This window comes from Odocoileus virginianus, chromosome 17 (assembly GCF_023699985.2).
Source record: "Odocoileus virginianus isolate 20LAN1187 ecotype Illinois chromosome 17, Ovbor_1.2, whole genome shotgun sequence".
Taxonomy (NCBI): Eukaryota; Metazoa; Chordata; class Mammalia; order Artiodactyla; family Cervidae; genus Odocoileus; species Odocoileus virginianus.
In genome coordinates, this window is record NC_069690.1 from 12,432,272 (window position 1) to 12,446,585 (window position 14,314).

Here is a 14,314-nt window from a genome sequence, read left to right on the forward strand (position 1 = left end):
GGTTGAGTTTCCGGGTCTCCACATACGACTCGTCCAGGATTACTGCCTCTTTGCCTCTTACCATTTCATCCACAAGGAGCTGACAGAGGCTCAGTTGATCCAAACCTTCCCCACCATGGTGTGGGCACCGTGCGCGTGAGACACCAAGATCCATGCCTCCCCGGGCCCAGCTCACAGGTCACGCAGCGACCCCTCAGAGGCGAAGGGTGTCGTGGGGCAGCCTGAGATTCCAGCTACAGAAGTGTGGGTGTTCGGTGCCAGGGCAGATGGCTCCCCTCTCCTGACATCCTGATGGGCTGCACTTGGCGTTCAAGAAAGGCATGTACAAGCAGTGAGCCTTGTCTAAAGTGAATGAACTTTGTGTTATGCATCTGAGTTTGTGTTTTTAATTCGTGTGTGTGGGTGTGTTTGTACTGGGGGGACAGTTGTGCCCGGAATTAAGTTGAACTTGCCTTGGTCATTCTTTCTGTTTAAATCTTATCTGTCTCACTTTCTCTTTTTTTCCTTTCTCTTTCTTCATAACATTTCAAAAATAATTGCCAGTAATTTGGTAAGTTCATTAACTAATCCTTAAATCCTGGGGATCCGTATCACCCTGCTGACTTGCATATATTCTGTTTGTTCAACAGCTGTGTTGATGAAGCCCTCATTACCTGCTCCTTGTCTGGAGAGGAGAGGGATGGTGTAAATGCCGAGTGAGTATGCCTTATCTAACTTTTGTTTTTCTTGTCTGTCTATAGATTTTCTTTACCGGCCCCTTCTTGCCCATCATGTGGGGTCTGCCAATAAAGTCGTCGCCTCAGTGGCATTTATATTCCTGAGAAGTTTGCTCGGTTTATTTCCCTGGTCCAAGGTTCTCAGTTCATTTGTTGAGGTCAAGGACACTGAATTCTCAGGAAAGAAAATTTAAAAGAATGGAGAGAGAGAGAGAAAAAAAAACCCAATCCCAGATTACTGATAGGGAGGAAAAGGAATCTAAGGTACCCAGCAGGACCAGTAACACATAAAGATTCCCGCCCAGCCTGCGCCCACCGCGTCTGCCTCTTTATGGCGGGGCTGGAAATGAGCCGGGGTGCCCTGGGCCGGCAGGCTCCCCGCCCCGTGGTGCTGGCTACTTCTGCCACCTGATCTCCCTGGGTGTTGAGGGGTGTGTGCCCTGGTTCTCACATAGGCTTGGGGGCACAGAGTTCGTCCTGGAAGGGGCTGGTGTGACCTTCTGTGTCAAGGACAGATTATGAACAGAAGGTGGCCGAGTGGGAAGAACCTTGGATCAGAAATCAAACCTGCTAGGGTGCAACCTGGAGGAAGCCTGTTGACCTCTGGGCCTGCGGTGGGGCAGGGGGCCCTCCTCACTATATGGGGGTCAGCCACCCTGGTTCCTGAGGACGCCTTGTCCTCAGGCAGCTGTTTCCATGGAAAGGTGTCTTGGTGACTTGGGTCTAGCACGGATGCAGGAATGTTTTTCCCTCCACGCATCCAGGTAGGTGTTGACTTCTTGCTGTGTGCCAGGCTCTGGGGGACGTTTACGGTAGCGGAGGGCTGTCTGGACAGGTGACCTGGTCCCCAGTGGGGACTCTGTCCTCCCTCTCTGTCCAGTGAGTCCTGCAACCTCTAACTTCAGTCTGATCGGACCCCTTAGCTGTGCTGGACTTGCTTCTATTAATGGTGGAGCTCCAGCCCCTTTCCAAGCCAGCGTCACTTTCCCGGGGCTCCGGTCCTCCAAGATGAGAGCTCAGCCTGGCAGGAGGGCAGCTGCCCTGGGGCTCATGGGCACTGGCGCTTGGGGCACAAACATCCGCCTGCGCCTCTGAAAGTGCGGGCCCAGGGCACCCGGGCGTCGGTGTGCGTGTGAGGCTGATGCTGCTCACCAAGCGCCGTGACTCGCCGGCTTCCGCCTCCCTGGCAAGGGCACCTCCCAGCTCCGTGTGGCTCCTGCTTCCTCGTGGCCGGTTTGCCTTTTGCTCTCTTCTGCGGAGTCCTGGGGAGCCTCTTCCAACCCCGAGAACATCCAGAGCGTCTAGACCACAGCCATCCAGCTGCGCCTCCTGGGAGGATGGGAGAACCATCAGTAGTCACTCGCCGCGTGTGGCCTTTGAGGCCTTGCGTGTGACTGGTGGGAGATCAGGTCTATACGGGTCTTTCCCGACCTTTCCCGTGCACGTGTGCTAAGCCACTTCAGTCGTGGCCGACTCTGTGCGACCACATGGACTGCAGCCCACCAGGCTCCTCTGTCTGTGGGATTCTCCAGGCAAGAATCCTGGAATGGGTTGCATGACCTCCTCCAGGGGATCTTCCCGACCCAGGGATCGAACCAGCGGCTCTTAAGTCTCCTGCACGGGGCAGGCGGGTTCTTTACCACTGGCCCACCTGGGAGGCCCTGCACGAGTCCTAACAGACGCCAAAGCTGGAGCCAAGGGAAGTGGTAACAGACGGGGCACCAAGAGCTGCTGCCGTCTAGAGGCCCCGTTGCAGGCCGGGAGGGTGACCCCGTGTCTGGAGAAGCAGGGGTCTCCCGCCTTGGTGGCCGTGGGCGCCTGGGGAGCGTGGGGACGAACCTACCCCGCCCTCCTCCTGAGGGTTTTAGGCCGGGAGCCGGCTCCCTGAGGCCAGAAAATTATTCTCCAGTTTGACTCTCGTGTCCTTTAAAGTTGTAGCGCAGGGCACTTTGTTCCAGGAGCTAAATGCGCGGCTAATATGGGGCACTTTCGGTGTGATAACTTGGATTTCATATTGTTCGGGGAGATGAGTGGCGGGAGCAGGTGCTTCTTGAATTCACTTAGCGCTCTGGTGGCCCGGGCGCCGGGATGCTGCGGGCGCGTCTCGGAGCGAGGCTTCTTGGGCCCCCCGGGGCCACCGTTTCATCTGCCGACCTTGCAGGTGAGGTGAGGCCCTCGTTCCCAGGGGTGCGGGCTGGGGAAGGGGAGGCGGGGGTCCCCAGCCACGCCGCCCGGAGCTGGCGCAGCCCCGCGGAGAGGCGGAGTTTTAAGGTCACAGCCTAATGCTCGTGGAGGCGGGTGAGAGGGGAGGGACGCGAGGCCTAGTTCTGGGTTATATAATTAAGCCGAGATGTTCCTTCCTGAAGGAACAAAAAGAGGCCAAGGACAGCTTAATTGAAACCTGGAGATTGCTTCTCCAGGAGCGGCCTGAGCAAGCGGGCCGAGGCAGAGCATCGGCCCTGGTCGGTGGGCGGCGCAACCTCGCAGGCCCTGGGTCCTGGTCCTGGCGCCCCTTCCGTGGTCGGGGGGGGGGGGCGCGGGGGGCGGTTACTTGGCACGGGAGCCTCCCCTTGGCTTCCTGGGAGTTGAGCCTTTGGTTCTTCGGGCCCCAGTGGGGAGGTGTGAGGGGGAGCTGGCTCCCTCACTGACCCTTACCTTGTGGGTCCCTAAAAGCAGCACAGTGTAGCCCCACCCCAGGAACTGTCTCCAGGGCCTTTAAAAGGTGCGCCCCTCTTGGCCAGGCCGGCTGTTACCGCAGTCGTTCCTGACCAGATAAGTGATGGCACAATGGTGATGCTTTATTAACTGCAGACGGGGCTGCTACTGAGAACCCAGGCGTGTGTCTGATACCTGTTTATCCACTTGCTCCAGACAGAAAGGACTTTCCTCCGTCTCCTTCCCTCTCCCCCACCCCCAGAAGAGAATTTCAACTTTAAGACAAACAACTTCATTTACAAGTGTGTCTCTAATTAGCTCCAGAATTAGGAAAGCTGAGTTTTCCCCCATAGATCGGCTAAACCCTCGAGGGAGACTGGTGGGATAGAGAGAATCGCGTTTCCAATTATTTTGTTGAATTGCTAATTTAGTTATTGTGCCTGGTGTAATTGTGATGGGTATTGGGTGTGCAATTCAATTTGTTTTAAATATTTGTGGGAAGGCTGATCAGTAATGGAGCTGACCTATTTTGTGGCCCAAATTGAGGGAAAAAAAGACTAAAACACAACAGCCACAAAGATATAGTTTGTTTCCATTTTTATTTTGATCTCTCTCATCCCTCTTAAGACCATTGATGCAACAAAAGGATTAAATTCAAAGATGACAGCACTTTGATCTTCTCCCTTTGAAAGCTTAGCTGTCCTTGGTCGTTTAATATGCAGATATTTTAGGGTTGGGACTCAGATGCAAGGCTGGAGTTAAGAGGTTTCTGCCTCCGGTGTGTGCCAAGAAGTGGTTTGGGGGCTTGACTTTTGTACGTGCGCGCGTGGGTAAGGCGGTGGAGACGGTGTCTGTGGCCCTCAGGGCTAGCTGGTCAGCTTCCGGGGCACCTTCCCTCCAGGCAGGGCTGCTCGCGGGGGTCGGAGACCCTGAGCCCCACGCAGGCAGTGGCTGCACCTGCTCTGCGCTTGTGAGCACCGTTAGGTGTGAAGTCCCCTCACCGCTGGCTCTGATGCCGGAGGGGCTCCTTGACGGCCAGCCTCATCTGAATCCCCCTCTTCAGGGTCTCCCCACCACTCAGCCAGCGTCTGGACCGGGGGGAGTACCTGTGACGTAATCCTGTTTACATGCCCGTCAGGTGCCTAGTCAATCAGCTCAGTCTGGGCCAGGAGCAGGGCTGCGGCCGTGGGCAAGAGCATCACCCGGGGCCCTGCTGGGACTCGAGGTCACAAAGCGCAGGACTCTGCCTGCTTCTCGGGAAGTGAGCCGTACCAGGTGTTGCAGCGGCCAGTGCTGCCTGCAGACTAGGAGCTCCTCCCCAGGTCCCTGCAGAGCCTTCTCAGACGCAGGCAGGGTGTGGCTGGGCGAGATTAGAGGGTGGCAGACCAAAACAGGTTCGGAGGAAAAGTAGTAATAAAATGGGTCATAGCTGCAAAATGATCCTAAAAAGATCATTCTGTAACTCGATTAACTTAGGCGCCAGGGTTGGTCTCTATGCTTAGCTGCCGAATTGAAGTTTACACTTTGTTTTGAGATCACCAGATTTTTGTTTGAGAGATCACAAGGGCCGTCAGAAGGCACTTCACACACAGGTGGGCCTGTTTCTCTCTCAACAAGCCTTGCTCGAGGGCACAGCTCTGCACGTGGAGGATCTGAGTCCTGTGGGAAAACGAACAGGAAGACGGTCAGTGCCCAGGTGATGCTGACTTAAACGGCTCCCTGGGAAGTCTCAGCGTCGGGAGGAGGAGTTAGTAAAAACAGCAGAGGCAGGACAGACTGCTGGGTGTTGGTGGTAAGGAAGGTTAGTGCACCCCAGCCCCTTGCTGGATGCAGTTTTTTTGCAGCTTTGATATTGAGGTGTAATTTACATGCCATAAAATCCACTCATTATGAAGGTGCAACTGGGGGATTTTTGGTAGGTTTGGCAAGCTGTGCTACTATCAACACACTCTATCCATTTCAGAACATTTCATCACCCTAACAAACAGCTCTGTGCTGGTTTGCAGTCGATCCTTAATCGCTTCCCTGCCCGAGGCAACGACTGCATTGCTTTCTGTAGCAACAGATTTATCTTTTCTGAATGTTTCGTATAAATAGGATCACACACTATGCAGTCTTTGTGTCCGGCTTCTTTCACTGAACTTAAGGTGCATCCACATCAGGGCATATGTGGGTGGTTTGATTCTTTTTATCACAGACAGGCACCACATTTTGCTGACCTCTTTGCCTACTGATGACCATTCGGGGTTGTTTCCAGACTTGGGCCATTAGGTGTAAAACTGACATAAACAATCACAAGTCTTTGTGTAACGTGTTTTCATTTCTCTTGGCTGGATACCTAGGTGTGGAATTGCTGGGTCATGTGGTGAGTTTACATGTGACTTTTTGAGAAACTGCCAAACTGTTCTCCACGGTGACTGTGCCACTTTATACTCCCACGAGCCGTGTGAGAGTTCCAGTCGCTCCACAGCTTCACTTCTATTGTCTGCGTTATGAGTTTAGCCGTTCTACTGAGCCGTGGGCTCTCACTGTGGCTTTAATTTCTATTTCCCTAGTGACTGCTGAATTGCTTTTCATGTGTTTATTGTTGTTTGGGTTCAGTTGCCAAGTTGTGTCTGACTCTTTGCCACCCCATGGACGGCAGCACACCCGGCTTCCCTGCCATTTACCATCGCCCCGTGTTTGCTCAGATTCGCGTCCGTTGAGTCGGTGACGCTGTTTAACCATCTCATCCTAGGCCATCCCCTGCTCCTCCTGCCTTCAGTCTTTCCCAGCATCAAAGCCTTTCTAATCACTCAGCTCTTTGCATCAGGTGGCCAAAGTATTGAAACTTCAGCATCAGTCTTCCAATGAATATTCAGGACTGATTTCCTTTAGGATGGACTGGTTGGACCTCCTTGCAGTCCAAGGGACTCTCAAGAGTCTCCTCCTGCACCACAGTTTGAAAGCATCAACTCTTTGGTGCTCAGCCTTCTTCAAGGTCCAGCTCTCACACGTGTACATGATTACTGGTAAAAACCACAGCTTTGACTATACAGACCTTTGTCGGCAAAGTGACTTCTCTGCTTTTTATTCATATATTTACCTTCTTTGGTGACGTGTCTATTCAGGTCTTTTGCTCATTTTAATTGAGTTGCTTATCTTATTGCATCGTAAGAATTCTTTATATATTCTGCATACAGATCCCCATCAGAAAATGATTTGCAAATATTTTTCCCAGTCTGTAGCTAGCCTTTGCATGTTCTTAATGCTGTCTTTTGAATCACAAACATTTAAAAATTTTGATGTTCTAATTTATCAGTTTTTTTCTTTTATGGATTGTTTTTGGTGTCAGATTTAAGAAATCTTTACTGGACCCAAGGCCCCAAAGATTTTTCTATATTATCCTCCAGAAGTTTTACAGTTTTCACTCTTACATTTAGGCCTATAATCCATTATGAGTTAATTTTTGCATATGATGTGAGGGTCTAAAAATAAAATTTTGCATGTGCATATCTAATTATCCCAGAATCATTTGTTGAAAAGATTATTTTTCCCCTCTTTGAATTGCCTTAACTCATTTGTAGAAAATCAATTAACCACAATGTGAGGATTTATTTCCAGACTCTTAATTTTGTTCCATTCTATTTGCCTGTTTTTATACCAGTGAAAGTTTTTTATAATTGGGTAGTTTAAGTTCACTTTTTTACCAAAATCTTGTGGCTATTCTGTGTCTATTGTATTTCCATATACATTTTGGGATAAATTTGTTAACTTCTCTAACAATGCTTGCTGGGATTTTGATAGGGATTACATTGAGTCTATAGGTCAATTTAGGGAGACATGACATTGTAGCAAAGTTATCTTCCAATTCATGAACATGGAATATCTCATTTACTTCTATTCAGTGTTTCTCAGCAGTGTTTTATAATTTTCAGTGTACGAACCTTGCAGTTCTTTTGTCAGATTTATTCCTAAGTATTTTATTGTTTTCGAAGATTTTGTCAATGAAATGTTTCCTTAATTTCATTTTTTAATTGTTCCTAGCTAGTATATAGAAATGCCATTCATTTTTCTGGTGGTTGTTTAGTGATCTTGTTCCCTGTGACTTTGTTGAATTTGCTTATTAGTTCTAGCTTTTAAAAATAGATTCCTCAGAGGATCATTTCATCTGTGAAAAAAGACAGTTTTAATCTTTCTTTCCAATATATGACTTAAATTTTCATTTATTTAGCCTGTTTCACTGGCCAGAACCTCTAAAACTATGCTGAATAGAAGTGGCAAGAGTTGACATTTTTGCCTTGTTCCTGATCTTAGGAATAAAAACATTTAGTCTTTCGCCATTAAGTTTGACATTAGTCGAGGTGTTTTGTTTTGTTTTTTTCTTTATAATAGATGTCCTTTATCAGGTTGAGGAAATCCCTTTCTCTTCGGTTTGTAGACAGTTTTTATCTGGAATGGGTGTTGGATTTTATGAAATGCTTTTTCTGCATCTGTTGAGATGGTCGTGTGGTTTTTGTTCTTTGTACTTTTAATATGGTTTAATATGGTTTTGTACTTTTAATATGGTGTATTAATTACGTCAATTCATTTGTATGTTTGCACTCCTGAGACACACACTTTGCGCTCCTGGGACAGATCTCACCTGGCTATGGTGTATAATTTTTTGAAATATATTGCTGGATTCAACTAGCTAATATTTGCTAAGGATTTTTGTGTCTTAACATCGTGAGACATATTTTTTGTGTCTTACATCATGAGACATATTTGTCTGTAGTTCCCCCCTCGTTTTTTTTTTTTTTTAGTTCTCCTCCTTTGTGATGCCTTTGTTGGCTTTGATTTCAGGGTAATGCTGGCCTCTAGAATGAATTGGAAAATGTTCTATCTTCTTTTTTTAAAAACATTTGTGAAAGATTGGTATTTCTTCTCTAAAATATTAGATAGCAAATTTACCAGTGAGACCTTCTAAGACTGAGCTTTTCTTTGTGAGATTTTTAATTACTAATTTAGTTGTTTTTTTATTTTTTAACCTGTTATAGGTCTATAAACAAAGGTCAAACTTTGTGTATTAAGTCAGTTTTGGTAAATTGTGTCTTTCTAGGACTTTGTTCATTTAAGTTGTCTAATTTGTTGACAGAGAAAGGCTTATACAATTCCTTTATAATCATCTTAATTTCCGTAGGGTCACTAGCAATATCTCCTGTTTCATTTCTGAATCTGGAAATTTTGTCTTCTCTCTTCTTGTTTATCAATTTAAAAAATCTTTTCAAAGCACTAGCTTTTGATTTTATTAATGTTTCTCTTTTTGTTCTGTCTCATTAGTTATCACTCTGATCTTTATTTTTTGTTCATTCTGCTTACTTTGGGTTCAGTTTGTTCTCCTTTTTTCCCCAATTTCTTAGGATGGAAGTTATTGACACAAGAATCTGTTATTGTTGAATTGTCTATTTTTTCATTTACCTCTGTTAATTTTTGCTATATGTATTTTGGGACTCTAATTTAGCTTGTATGCATTTGAGGGAAAACTGGACATAAAACTTAGCAATAACTACATTAAGTTTTGAAAAGACTAAACACGCCAATCAAAAGACAGGGACTGTCAGACTGGATACAAAATAACTAAACTCTACATGGTCCACAAGAAACATACTTTAGATTCAGAGACAAATAAGGTTAAAGGTAGAGAAAACCCTGATTCATATAAACAGGATGGACTGGCTACATTAACAATGGAAAAAACATGAACATCACGGAGACAAAGAGGAAAAATCATAATGGTTAAAGCGTTAACCTGTCGGGTGAAAGTGTCTGTCGCTTCGTCTTGTCCGACTTTTTGCAGCCCCGTGGACCCCCGCCCACAAGTCCAGCAGTCCCTGTCTCTTGACTGGTGTGTTCAGTCCTTTCAAATTTCGTGTAGTTATTTTTGTCCATTTTCTCGTCCCTTATGTCTTCTTTCGTGTTAAATATTATGCTAATTTAATTATGTTATTATTGCTTTTGCTATATGTATTTTTAAAAATTGTGGTAAAATACTTAACATTTATTATCTTATTTCTATTTAAAAATTTTTTAAATTAATTTTTTTGGCCACACTGTGTGGCATGTGGGAGCTTAGTTCGACCAGGGATCAGACCTCTGCTCCCTGTAGTGGAAGCACTGCCTGCAGGGAAGTCCTTAACCGTTTTAAAGCGTCCAGTTTAGTAATGCCAAGTATATTCAGAAGCTGAGATTCTATACCCATCAAGCAATAACTCCCCATTTTCCTCTCCCTCAGCCCCTGGTAACCACCATTGTGCATTCTTTTTCATGAATTTTGGCTACTTTAGACATCTCACATAAATGAAACCATACAGTATTTGTCTTTTCTTGTGACTGGCTTATTTCACAAGGCACAGTGTCCTCTGCTTTCAATTATATTATATATATGTGTGTATATATATTTATATACCTAAAATTGGGATTGTTGGATCATATGGTAATTCTATTTTTTTTTTTTTTTGAGGAATTGCCATATTGTTTTCTATAGTGGTTGCACCTTTTTACAATCTCACCAACAGTGCAAAGGGTTCTAATTTATTTCTCCACATCCTCGCCAACAATATATATATTTTTTTTCATAGAAGCTATCTCAGCGGGTTACCCCTGCAAAAAAAAAAAAAAAAAAAAGAAGCTATCTCAGCGGTGTGAGGTGATACCTCATTGTGATCAATTTGCATTTCTCTAATGATTAGTAATGTTGAGGTGCTAAGCATCTTTTCATGTGCTTTTTGGCCATTTATATATAATCCTAAGGGAAATGTCTATTCAAGCTGTATGCCTATTTTAAAATCAAGTTATTTGGGTTTTTCTGTTGTTGAATTGTAGAAGTTCTTTATATATTCTGCACATCAACTAAGAGATATATGATGTGCATTTACTATGTATGTTTAAGTTATTTTCTTAATGGTTGTTCTAGGGAGTACATTGTAAGCTGTTTGAGATAAATACTAACTTCTGGTAAAACATAGAACTTTGGTTTTTATATAGCTTGGTATTTCTTCCCCTTCCCTCTGTCTATCATATTTATTACATTTTCATATGCTGTAGACCCTCAGAGCAATATAATTACTGTTTTATGTAACTGTATGCCAACAAAGGCTGTCTAGTCAAGGCTATGGTTTTTCCAGTAGTCATGAATGGATGTGAGAGTTGGATCATAAAGTTGAAGAATTGATGCTTTTGAACTGTGGTGTTGGAGAAGACTCTCGAGAGTCCCTTGGACTGCAAGGAGATCCAACCAGTCCATCCTGAAGGAAATCAGTCCTGAATATTCATTGGAAGGACTGATGTTGAAGCTGAAACTGCAATACTTTGGCCACCTGATGTGAAGAACTGACTCATTTGAAAAGACCCTGATGCTGGGAAAGACTGAAGGTGGGAGGAGAAGGGGACGACAGAGGATGAGATGGTTGGATGGCATCACTGACTCGATGGGCATGGGTTTGGGTGGACTCCGGGAGTTGGTGATGGACAGGAGGGCTGGCGTGCTGTAGTCCATGGCGTCGCAGAGTCGGACACGACTGAGCAACTGAACTGAACTGAACTGATGCCTTGTTTACAAAGTTAAAAGAGAACACTCACACAGTTTACTCCTGTATTTACCTTTTCAAGTACCTCTCTTCTTATCTTTGTGTGGATTCAAATTACCACCTGAAATGACCTGAATGATGGCCTGTAATTCTCTCTTAAAAACATTCACTTGTATTTGATTCGGCTGTGCTGGCTCTCTTGCTGCACAGGCTTCCTCTAGTTGTGGTGAGCGGGGGCCACTCTTGGCTGCGGTGCTGAGGCTTCTCATTGCGGTGGCTTCTCTGGTTGCGGACCTCGGGCTCCACGACCCTTGGGCTTCAGTAGTTGTGGCGCAGGGGCTCAACAGTTTTGGCTCCCAGACTCTAGAGCACAGGGTTGGCCGCTGGGGCGCACAGGCTTAGTTGCTTCGTGGGATGTGGGGTCTTCCCGGACCAGGGATCGAACCTGTGTCTCCTGCACTGACAGTGGATTCCTCACCGCTGAACCACTAGGGAAGCCCACCTTTAATTCTTATAAAGCAACTTTAAATTCCTGCAATACTTTGAATATGTCAGCTCATTGCCTCTGGCTTCCATTCCTGTTATTTGTCCTTTTGTTATTTTTGTTTTGTTCCTCTCTACATGGTGAGTTGTTTTTCTCTAGCTTCTTTCAAGAGTTTGTCTTTCAGCAGGTTGGCTATGAAGGGTCTAGGTATAGGTCTTCTTGTGTTTAGCCTCCTTGGATTTGCCTGTCATTTTCCATCCCATTAGGAAGGTTTTGAAGATTTCTTCATGTATTTTCCCTTCCCCTTTCTCTTCTCTCCTCATGGCATGCCTGTTACACATCAGTTGTTGTACCTGATGTTGCTGTATGTATGGATTTCTGAGGCTCTGTTCATTTTTCATTCTCTCTTCATTCTGTGCTTCACATTGGATACTTTCTACTGCTCTATCTTCAAGTTCAGATTCTTTCTTCTGTCTTCCTGAGTCTACTATTTAGTCCCTCTAGTTAATTTTTCATTTGTTATTATACTTTACAACTCCAGAATTTGTGGTAAAATATACGTAACATAAACTACCATTTTAACAGTTTTTAAAAGCACAGTTCAGTAGCATTAAGTACATTCACTTTGTTTTGCAACCGTCGACAATGTCCATCTCCAACACTTTTTCATCATCCCAAACTGAAACCCTACGCCCATTAAACAGTGACTCCCTATTTCCTCCTCCCTACAGTCCCTGGTAACCCCTCCTCTTCTTTCTGTGTCTCTGAATTTGATAATTCTAGGATACTTCGTATCAGTGGAACCACATTGTACTTCCCATTTTGTATCTGACATAATGTGTTACTTCCCTGTCTTCAGGGGTGAGGGCTCTCTTAGAAGAGAGTCTGCATTCATCTTGCTGTATCCTCCCGTGGCTGTGGAAGTACTTGTTCGTGCGGGCAAGAATGCTGTCGGCTTTTCTTCTAATTCAGGGCCTGGATGTCTTTGTTTCTCTCTTCACCCCAAAAGGCCAGTCGCAGAATCAGCATGTTTGGGATCAGGCCCCTTTTCCACCTCCTCTGAGCTGCCGTCTGTCTCGTCTCCTAGGAGCTGCTAATGGGCTGAGGCCACTGGGTGGACCTCAGTCCGTTGAGTTGAGGCTCCCTGAGCGTTCTGCCCCTCTACCAACCACAGGGAACCCCATGTTTTGGGAGATTTTGCTTACTGAAATACCGCATTTATGAAGATCTTCTGTCCCCATTATTTATTATTATTAACCGCCCATTGGAGCTTTTGACCAGCACGAGGCAGCCAGTACCCCTTCCTGGTTAGGTAGATCTTAGTTATCAGGACAAAACAGCATGGCGAGCTTTTGGCACCCAACTGAGACACATGTAAAATCTCTGGAGTACTGAAAATAGTGGGCATTGTATTTTAATGTCCACTATAGTTTTATGTCCATTAATATTTCTGTGCCTCCTGGGGTGGCCTGGGCTTACTCTCCTGAGATCTGCCCAGCGGGCTCACTCTGGGTGACCCCTGCAGCTCAGGGACACACGCGCGTGGAGCTGAGCTTGGAGCCAGATTTCCTGGGATCCAAGGTTGTGCTCTTGTCATTCAATGAGACTGATCTCTAAACCTTTATACCCAGTCTTCCCATGCCCCCAAACCATCAGAGGTGTTCCACTCTCTGCAGGAACATACCGTTTCCTGGCCCAACACTTTCAAAGTTTCCCTGTCCTCCCCCAGACAGCTGCTGTGCCCCTCCCAACACTCCTGCTGTCTCTAGAGTGACTGCAAATGCCGGGACCTGACTAGGGGGCGCCAGTCATGGTGTCCCAGCTGGAGCGTCCACCTCTCTGCCAGAGGCTTCCGCCCTTCATCATCTGCACACTCGTGTGGCCCTTAGCACTCTCAGCCTCAGCATGTGGATCAGGGCAGGCCTGAGTTTTATCCTTCTTGTGCCCAAGCTGAGGAGCCAGCATTTTTGTTTAAATTTATTATTTATTTGGCTGCACCAGGTCTTAGCTGTGGCACGTGGGGTCTTCTAGTTACAGCACGCAGGATCTTTAGTTGGGGCACGTGAACTCTTTAGTTTCTGCATGTGGGATCTAGTTCCTTGACCGGGGATCAAACCCAGGTTCCTTGCATTGGGAGCTCGGAGTCTTGGCCAGTGGCCCACCAGGGAAGTCCAGGGAGCCAGCACTGGTGTGAAGGGTCACCTCCTGCTCAGCACTTCTCCAGGCCTCTCAGCACAGCCTGGTGCTGAGCCTTGCACGTCAGGGACGTGGGGCGCATCCTCCCTGTGGGCGTCATCACTTGTTGCTGCCTTCTTGTTTTCTGTTTCGGGAAAGAGGGGTGGGCCCATGTTAGATAGCAGAACCGTGCTCTTTAGTCTGTTCCTTATTATCCCAAAGTTAATACCACTGGATGTTTTACACTTTTGTTTATTAAAACATGGATGAAGGAGATGTCAGTCCCCAGCAGACGAAGGCTCTGTAGGTATCAGGCAGGTTCCCGGAGGCAGCGGCGGGATCTTCCCAATCCTCTTGTGACCTTCCCGGGAACCACGGGCCGGGGCTGGCTGGGCCCAGGGGCGGCGCCGGGTCCACACTCGGAGCTGACAGGAGGCGGGAGGAGGGCCCAGGCCTCTGTGGGGACCAGCACGGCCCGCCCAGGAGAGCCGCGGCCTCCCCCGGCCCTGAACCTCCCTTCTCTCTCCCTTCTGGAACATCTAGCTTGGGGTGCTCAGGCTGTTTTCTCTCGTTTTTGAAAAGGCCCCCTTTGCTGCACGTCCTCAAGAGGTGGACGCCGCACTGTTCAAGTCAGCTAAGGCCAGGGCCCCCCGCCTTTCTCTGCAGATGTTGTTCCTGCTGCAGAGAAACTGAGGCAGGGGGCTGAAGGCACAAGCGTGAGCTCCCCGCCCTGCCAC